At 40.7% G+C, this 10021-nt stretch overlaps 1 long non-coding RNA gene across 1 annotated transcript; it reads right to left on the minus strand.

The window, feature by feature from the left end:
- Window positions 1-6026: 6026 nt before the first annotated feature.
- LOC113040371 (uncharacterized) lies at window positions 6027-7666 on the minus strand. Its single transcript, XR_003275208.1, has 3 exons — window positions 7515-7666; window positions 6667-7033; window positions 6027-6056 (listed from the first exon to the last, which is right to left on the minus strand). It is a non-coding gene; the product is annotated as an uncharacterized LOC113040371 (long non-coding RNA).
- Window positions 7667-10021: the final 2355 nt, after the last annotated feature.

The raw sequence follows: 10021 nt of genomic DNA on the forward strand, positions 1-10021 counted from the left end.
GCGTCGCTAAATGGTGTGACACTCTTGCGCCATCATGAGGCCATTATAATCATAGACTGTGGCTCTGCGCTGTTTGAGACAGGGCGAGTGACACAACGTTGGGTGCAAGAATTTGTATATATGCTTCTTTAGTACAATTTTTACTCACAAAAACATCATTTAAACACATATAGCAATCGTCACCCGTAGTGATGTGGGGGACATGATGCATGTGTCTTAGTGGTGTTGGCACTCTCGCTCCTTCGCGAGGCCATTATAATAATAGGTTGTGGCTCTGCACTGTTCTGAGACAGGGCGAGTGACACAGAGATGAGTGTAAGAGGAAGTAAAGCTCTTTAGTTGATTGTAACATGCTTTTATTGTGGAACTCACACAAACAGCATTCAAACATAGCAATCGTCGCCCGAAGAAACATGGGGGACATGATGCATCTGAACATTGAGGGTGACACCGTGTTCATGTGGTGTTGGCACTCTCGCGAGGCCAGTATAATCATGGGTTGTGGCTCTGCACTGTTCTGAGACAGGGCGAGTGACACAGAGATGAGTGTAAGAGGCAGTAAAGTTCTTTCGCTGATTGTATACCTGTTTTATTGTGGAACTCACACAAACAGCATTCAAACAGACATAGCAATCGTCGCCAGAAGAAACATGGGGGACATGATGCATCTGAACATTGAGGGTGACACCGTGTTTATGTGGCGTTGGCACTCTCGCGAGGCTAGTAATCATGGGTTGTGGCTCTGCACTGTTCTGAGACAGGGCGAGTGACACAGAGATGAGTGTAAGAGGAAGTAAAGCTCTTTAGTTGATTGTAACATGCTTTTATTGTGGAACTCACACAAACAGCATTCAAACAGACATAGCAATCGTCGCCCGAAGAAACATGGGGGACATGATGCATCTGAACATTGAGGGTGACACCGTGTTTATGTGGTGTTGGCACTCTCGCGAGGCCAGTATAATCATGGGTTGTGGCTCTGCACTGTTCTGAGACAGGGCGAGTGACACAGAGATGAGCGTAAGAGGCAGTAAAGCTCTTTCGCTGATTGTATACCTGCTTTTATTGTGGAACTCACACAAACAGCATTCAAACAGACATAGCAATCGTCGCCCGAAGGAAATGGGGGACATGATGCATATGAACATGGCGCTTGGGGGCGGGGCCTCCCGCTCACTCACTCTTTCACCGTCAGGGAGACGGCTCGTATGGCGCGCTGGCTCTCTCGCGGCGCGGGGTCCTAAACTGACCCTGACGTTATCTTCCAGGTTCTTACCACTGCTGGTTTCGGCAGAAACGAGCGTCCGGTTCAGAGCGGGGTGCCACTGTGGGTTATTTTAGCTGGTATCAGAGCCTGGCCCGGTGCATAAGAATCTCGCAGAAGAAGACTGGGGTGAGCGACGGGGTATCACATGGCTCATACTTTGGCGCGCTTTCTGCGTCTCTGAGAATAGCTCCATGACGTCACCAAAGAGGCCGGAGGGAGCAACTGGAACGTTTAGGAGCGGCCTACGGTCCGCGTCTTTCAGGACAGCTAGGGAAGCCATAGGTGCCTGTAAAGATGACCATGAGCTCCGTGAAACAGCTGAGCAGAGCGCTTAATAGCAATCAGCGCGAGATCAGTTGCCGCGATCCTGATGACGTCAGCGCTACTGTGCCGCCGTTTGCCTGAAACACCTTGAGTATTGCCCTGGCAAAGAGCAGAAGCTGCACTCGCTCTTCCTAGACTGTGGTCCGGACCAAAAGCAGAGGGAGACGAGCACAGGTGTGTGGTAACAGTCTCCCAGACGGGGGGGGGGAGGGTTTCCGTCCCGTCCACGTGCGTGATATGGCCTTCGTAGCAGAGTGGGTGCGCGCCGATTGGGGTGCAGCCCACGATTTCACCACGAGCTCTTGCATACTGGAGGAGCCACGAGTCTAGTTACCTATCACAGGTTCGTCATGTGCGTTGCAAGCGAGACTCAGCTCCGAGACGACCTTTCCGAAGACCCTGACGAGCTTCTCCTGGAGGTCTCAGGGCCCTCTTGGTCGGGGCGGTCCCACTGAGAGGCCCAACCTTTTTTCGACGTCGAAGCGACATGGAGTCGTTTTCTTCGCCAGCACCGAAGAGGACGAAGTTCACGGAAGCTATAGTCCACCACGCCGACGTCAAACTCGTCTTCGGGCGGGGGAGGGCCCACCAGCGGCTCGCTGGCGGCAGTGGGCCTCATTCCCGCCGTCCTCCGAGCCACTCTGGCTCTGAGGGCGCGCACTGGCAACTTTCGGTACAGTGGGCGCAAGTGTTGTCCGTGTGAGAATCCCAAGCAGGTCACACAGAACTGTTGAAGGTCCGAATCTAGCATTAGCAGCCATCGGATGCGGAGAGGAAAAACAGGGTGAGTAGTCCTCTATTGCAACTTCCACGATGACTTAGATAAGACTTCTAGCGTGAAGAAAGAGATTCTGACGTAATTTTCGCGCCCATGCATTTTATACTGCACGCTTACCCGCCAGTATTTGCATGCTACGCGTCAATTGGCCAGCTGTCCCCAGCTGGCGTTAGCCAATAAGATTTCAGTGAAAGTGGAGAAGGGAAGAGTTCCCATATACGTCTTAGCTGACGTAATGTTGAGTTACCGCCTCGAGAGGGAACGATTTATTTCTCCTTTCCTCTGACGCTGTTTGTAAAGATTGAACGTAAATCATATAAAAACCTTTTTTTTTTTTTTTTTTTTTTGGGCAAAAACGATTCTGGCTCAGAGTCCGACAGAGACTTTACCATACCTGTCAAGTTTTGGATTTGAAAATAAGGGAAATTTTCCGGCGCCCACCTCGAGCAGTCCCACCACCCCAACAAAGCTCCAGTATCCCTTACATTTTAAGACAGGTGTTAAAGCCCAATTGAAAACACAAACGAGTATATATGAAGAGCATTTATTTAAAGGCTTATTTGCATATTTTCTGTTAATTTAACATTGCTTGTCTTTACATTTACATTTTATTTTCATTCCACACATTCTTTTCATTTCATATTGCTTTTCTTTTACAGTTTTTCTTTTCATTTCACATAACTTTTCTTTTACTCTTTTATTGAGTTGTTGTACAAATTTGTTGCAGACTTTGCATTCTTTAAAAAAGTAAATCTGCTGTACCATTTATCACGGTATTAACACATGGGTTTTGGTTTTTTGGCAGGTGTGCCTTCGCTCTCTATCGTAGCATCCATAGACATCATATAAGTAGACGCCCTATTGGCCGCTGGGCGACGAGATTTGCGGCCGCCATCTTGAACCGGTCGTACTCCTAGTTTCGTTGCGTAGCAGCAGTTAAGATGTGCTGCATTTTCCTGTTCTAATCGGCGGTCCAAGATGGCGGCTCCACGGCTCGTTCGTGCCAATAGGCAGTAGCGTTCGATGGGGCGTCTACCTATATATGTCTATGGTAGCATCCATCATCCGTCTCTGTTTTTTCTTTTGTTGTTGTTGTTTTTCCCGCGTTATAACTCTTGTCATCTGACCTCACACACCCCTCGCGACAGGCTACTACAGGTGGCAGTTATCGCGAGACTAGTGACAGAGCTCAGATTGGGAATGTTTTTTTTATTATTATTTTATTAATAACGCAGGTTAAAATTAAAAATTAAAATACGGGAGATTTACGGGAAAATACTAATACGGGAGGACGGCGGGAAAGAAGGGTAAAATACGTGACTTTCCCGGCCAAAACGGGATACTTGACAGGTATGGACTTTACAGAAGACACACGCAGACTGTGCTGGAACTTACCAGTTGCTTTTTCTGACGAGTATTTCTAAAATACAGCAGACTTTCCACACACAACTCACTCGCTATTTCCCGCCGATTTACGTACGAGCCCTGTGAGGGACTAACTTACTGCGCTTGTAGGCCTATGGATTTCATACAAAACGCTTTCCTCACTTTTAAATACGCAACGTCCACAATGAATACGATAATAATTACGTGGTTAATTTACAATTTAAACAGCATATTTAAAAAAGGCTGCATATATAGTCTAGCTGGTTTACAACTAAGGATTTAAGGATGCTGCATTTTGTCAAAAAATCTAACCGGCTAGCAGTGTCTATTTAATGTTTCACAGAATAAATACGTTACGTTACCCCTCACACTTCCACATCAAAGACTGTATGTTGAACAGTGAAATTAGCTTGCTGTTACCACAACTTATTAAAAATATAGGTAAACATTCATATTAACTTACCATAAAACACTGCCCGCTCCGAATGCGTGCCTCCTCCAGTCAGAAGTGAAGAATCCAGAAAGTTCCGCAAATAATGAAAAAGTAATAAACCAGTTGCTGGGTCAAAATAACCCAACCAACTGTTTATTTGTGAATGACCCCGTTACAAATCATTTTACCCAGCATGAGCAACCCAATAATGTGTTTACAGTACCCCAAACAACCCAACTTTTTGACCCAGCACAATCAACCCAACAATTTGTTTACAGAAACAACCCAGCATTTTTTTGAGTGTAGCCCTGGCGGGTCGTGGATATTGTATGTACACGAACACAAATAAACCGGAGATGAGATGAATGGCTGCTGTATGAGTGATGATTTCTATTCAAAATAACGAACGATATTATTATTGCTATTATTATTAATAGCCGGATATCCATTTTTGAATCTTGATGCTTGTCGTTCATTTTGAACGAATCTTTAATATGACTCAGGACTACCGAGTCGTCTCAGAGAGTGATTCGTTCATTTTGTGTTGACCGCACATGCGCATTACACAACATGTGTAACCCCCACAAACTCTCTCTACCCAGGGTTTACAGGTTCTCTATTGGACTAAATACTTTAAGTGGGACAATATCCAAGAAAACTCAAATACCCAAAACTCCTTGACTAATAGTTTTATTATTTTACAATCATAATATTAAAACCCAGGGGCAGCAGGTTAATGCAGTCATAACAGGTTAAATTTACTTAAGAAGCAATGAAGGATTTCAAAGATGTTAACTTCCAGCATAATAAAGTAACAACCAACAGGGTATACTCAGCACAAGATTTCAGTAGTTAGTTAATACATGCATTAAATATATTCACGTGATCACCTCTCACACATAAGTTCATTACACTGCAAAACCTAATAGTCATAAATACCACACCAATAAATGCATATCAAATATTAATCACCACAAACCGTCAATCATACTCGTGCTAAATATCTAGCCATCGTCAACTGTATAGGAGGCGTATGGGAAAGGATAACCTGTCCACCCCCTTACACATGCACTCACTCTACACACAAATAGCGCCGGGGGACCATTCCCAGCTAACAATTTTTGGTTCCCAGAACGTTAGTTTTTAGTTCCCAGAACGTTCTCAGAACGTTAGTTTTTGGTTCCCAGAACGTTATTTTTTATGGTTTGTTTTTGGTTAGCCAGGAAAGTTTTCTTAACGTTCTCAGAACGTTAGTTTTTGGTTCCCAGAACGTTCTCAGAACGTTAGTTTTTGGTTCCCAGAAAGTTTTCTGAATGTTAGTGTTTGGTTCCCAGAACGTTCTTAGAACGTTAGTTTTTGGTTCCCAGAACGTTAGTTTTTATGGTTTGTTTTTGGTTAGCCAGGAAAGTTTTCTTAACGTTCTCAGAACGTTAGTTTTTGGTTCCCAGAACGTTCTCAGAACGTTAGTTTTTGGTTCCCAGAAAGTTTTCTGAATGTTAGTGTTTGGTTCCCAGAACGTTCTCAGAACGTTAGTTTTTGGTTCCCAGAACGTTATTTTTTATGGTTTGTTTTTGGTTTGCCAGGAAAGTTTTAATAATCCCAGAACGTTATTTCTAGCATTCAACTAACAATTTAATTTACTTTAATAACATACGACTGTATAGAAATAATCAGCTTACAGTCCATTGTTTTGTCATTTTTTAATTGTTGATTAAAAAATAATAATAAAAACACAATCATGGGGTTGTAGGCTGAGCATCACATTCAAAACATGGCAGAAAGCGAAACAAAATCAAACTAACTACTTCAAACATTTTAGTATTAGTGTAATTGTAGATCCTGCACTCTTCCATCTTCACCACAGTCATCTGTAAATATAACAAAGAATAGTAATATTATAACAAATAAAAGTGATATTCTTGTTTCAATCAGTCATTGCCATTGCCTAGTACCTCAATTATAACGTAATAACAGTTTACCGCTAGATGTCACTGTTGAAGAGGGTATTCAAAGGGGAGTTTGTTGTAAAATATAGATGTCAGCGAGCAGCAAGATAAAAATTAGCGATAGATGCCATTTACACAAGTAGGCTACATTAACTGCAAATAGCAATTGATAATTTACGCTAAAAGGGTTTTTGCAACAAAAAACCTGCCATTTTATTGGAACTTCTGGGAAACAGACCTAATATCAAGATCAATCGTACCGTTTTATGCACTCTTACGATGCTTTTGTGAAACGCTGCATGTAGCCTTCGCTATATGTGTTAGTCACAGTAGTATCACTGGCATAGTTAATAGCAATTTCTAAATGCATTTAAATACTTGTCAGGGTTGTGTCACAGGGTTGGGTCTAGTTTATTTCTTGGTTTTGTGACAGATCTTAATGTCTGGTGTTTGTGTGAGCGGACAGTCTCTTGGCTGCATGTCGTTTCATTTTGTGTGTTCTATCTTTAATTAACAAATACAGTGCGTTTACCATTTTAAATTCCTATGTGGAGCGAATTTCAGGGCCTGTGATATAAGATCTTCCACTTCTGTTGACTTCATTGATTTGAAGTTCTTCTGTGTTGCTCCTAAAAATTAGATGAAATAATCTAATCAAACTACTTCAACAAATTGTCTCCGAATTGTAACTACTTTAATTGACAATCAATTTTTTTAAGGATTATGGAATTAAACTTTCCTATGATAAGAGAGCAAATCCTAAGCTCCTGGAATGCCATTTTAGTTTTCTTTCCTCTCATGCTGTAGGCACCCAGGACTTCATTGGTGGCCACTTTACGTAGCATCTTGCGCACAGCCGCCCCTGGATTGATACCCCCGATGGAGCGTAGGTAGTTAGTCTAAAACAAACAACATCACAGTTATGTACTATAAAAACATAGAAATTAACCTAAAGGGATATTTACCCCACAAATGAGTATTGGTGTTATTTACACACCCTCACGTTTCTTTAAACCTGCATGAAGTTTTTTAATTTTTTTAATTTATGTTTTTAACATGAAGGAAGATATTTTAAAGAGTGGTGGTAGCCGAACAGTTTATTTTCCCCATTGACTTCCATTTTCTACACTGTGGAAGTTAACGGGGAACAGCAACTGTTTGATTACCAGCACTCTTTAAAATATTTTCATGTAAAAAAAAAAAAAAAAAAAAAAACTTCATGCAGGTTTAAAGAAACATCTGTGTGAGTAAGTAACAGTTCACCCACAAATGAACAATCCTTTTAAGTAAAATCATTGTAACAGCTGAAAATTATGTAATGAGTGAGCATTTTATTGTCAATGAACATTGACAGCTTATGCAAATTGCTGTATTTATTACCATCTTTAGCCTAGTCTCTTTATTTTCTAGTGAGGTGTCAAACTCTTTAAGCTCCTCTACAGTTTGACAGGGCCCATTTTCTAGAGTTTCCTCCTCTGTCTCTACCACTGGCACAGTCGCAGCTAACAGTCTTCTCTGCAGTGTGAGGATGTCTTGCTGGTTCTCAAAGATCTCTTGTAACTTCTGAAAGACTTTTGTGCGGTAGTCTAAAAAACAAACAAACAAACAAAAAAAAAAAAAACTTTATGGAATCCTTTCCTGAAATGTGCATGCATGTTTGTGACCGAGCTGTAAAGCTTACTCTTTGTTGCTTCTTCTGACGAGGTCTGTGGTTCTCCTAAGAGGAGGTCAGACATCTGATCTGCTGTGGCATAAAAAATACCTATGCTTCAAAATTGACATTATACACATTCATGAATTTCAATGAATTTGTTACATAACTTGTTTGGGTGGTGACAAAGTTTGCAGTGAGCATGGCAATGATGCCTCTGCTGTAAATAAATAAACTTTTATTGTACAATATATAGTTTAAATGTACAATAGGTAAACATGGGCAATAGATTGTTTATTAACATACAAAACTTCTTACAGAATAAGTTGGGAGATCTTGGCTTTTCCTGATTGCCTGTGGAGAAGAGAGAGAAACATATTACTTTAAGTCCATTTTGGATTAAATCTTGAAACACATTTTTTATATTTATATAAAACATATAGATTTCATTCTACTTACCTTTGTCTTGAGGATATGTTTTGGGCAGTTGCTGATCTGAAAATACAACAAAAATATAAAAAGATGTCTAGGTTGCTTTGAATTGTGCAAATAAAATGTAATATTACTATCTGTGTAAATTATGTAACAACTTACATAACCCGTTATTAACCCGTTAATACATACATCAGGGCCTCCCCGGCAAACACAGCAAGAACAGACATTAACATCCCATACAATACTAAAAACAACATGTACTGCTGGCTTTCTTAACCGCTACCGGACGTGGGTTCCGCGTTCAGTGAACTCAACGGCGGCCGCCAAACGTAAACGGGGAAAACCCCAGCAAAATATCCCTCCCGATCGATTCGCACGGGTCGCACAACAATCTTAAACCCACGTCCCGGCACGGCAGCTTTGGCAAGGAACTCAGCAGCAACAACCCGAAACCCTCCCGCAACAACAAACACATCATACATTTATAATGCTTCCCTCTAATTACTAATGCCACACAGGTGTTCCTTTTCCCCAGCGCATCATGAGGAACACAGAGGACGCTCTTAGTATTGCCACTTCTTTAGGCATGAGCAGCTTACATATGGGTTCTGAATCGACAGGTGAGGTCCGAGTCTTTTATCCTTCCTGTCAGTCCCATAGAGACGGGAAGAGAAAAGATTAGTTCGTTTTGCTGAACGAGACTCAAAGATCCGAGTCAGTAAAATGATCCGAACTTCCCACTATGGCAACACCGCAAGCAATAATAGGTCAACACTGACAAGTTGCAGCGCAATATGAAAGACTTTAACAACAAACAACCTATGAAACTAATAATGAACAATATGAAACTAAAATGGCATAAGCTTAATTAAAAATGTCATTGGAACTGTAGATTATTTAGAGGTGGATAACGCACTTTGGAGGTGGGTAAACGCTATTTCCGAATTTTGGGAGGTGCGTAAACGGCGTTTACGTGTGTTTAGCCTCCACTAAATCCCTGGTTACGAAGTTTTTGTGAATCAGGAGAAGAGTTTTCGGGAAGTTCTCTTTACGCGCAAATCACTCAGATATTTACTCGTATATTTACGAATGTTTCATGAATGAGACCCAAGGTGTTCCACCGGGAACACTGCTTCAGCGGGAATAAGTTCCATATGCCATTTGTCACACCGTGACAATAGTTATTTAAGTTAGGGCGGCTACCACCATTACAGAGTGGCGCCCGAACAGGGACTTGAACTGAAACCTGCTTGAACAATTGAAACTTGAGCTTTTGATTTTGACAATCCTTGTGAACTATTGAACACTTGAAAAAAAAAAAAAAAAAAAAAAAACACTGAAACATTGTGATTTGAAACCTTTATATATATATATATATATATATATATATATATATATATATATATATATATATATATATATATATATATATATATATATATATATATATATATATATATATATAATTTTTTTTATTTTTATGGAAAATTAGTGAAACAATGAAATTGTCTGAATCAATCTTGTCAATTGTTTATGTTTGTGAAAATTGTTTTTTGTGTGTGTGTGTGTGTAAAAACTGTGAACGCTAAACGAACAATTAGAGGTGTTATCTCTAAGGTGTCACAGTAATTGATAATTGTTTGAATTGTTGAAAATAAGTGAAAGTGACTTACTTTGAATACATATTGTTTTTGATTTAATTAGTGTTTGTGAGTTAATACTGATTGAACAGTTGTGAAAAGTTGTATTTTGTTGTTTAGTAGAAATATTTCAGGGACAAACAAACTGACACACATCTCAT

This window comes from Carassius auratus, chromosome 22 (assembly GCF_003368295.1).
Source record: "Carassius auratus strain Wakin chromosome 22, ASM336829v1, whole genome shotgun sequence".
Lineage (NCBI taxonomy): Eukaryota > Metazoa > Chordata > Actinopteri > Cypriniformes > Cyprinidae > Carassius > Carassius auratus.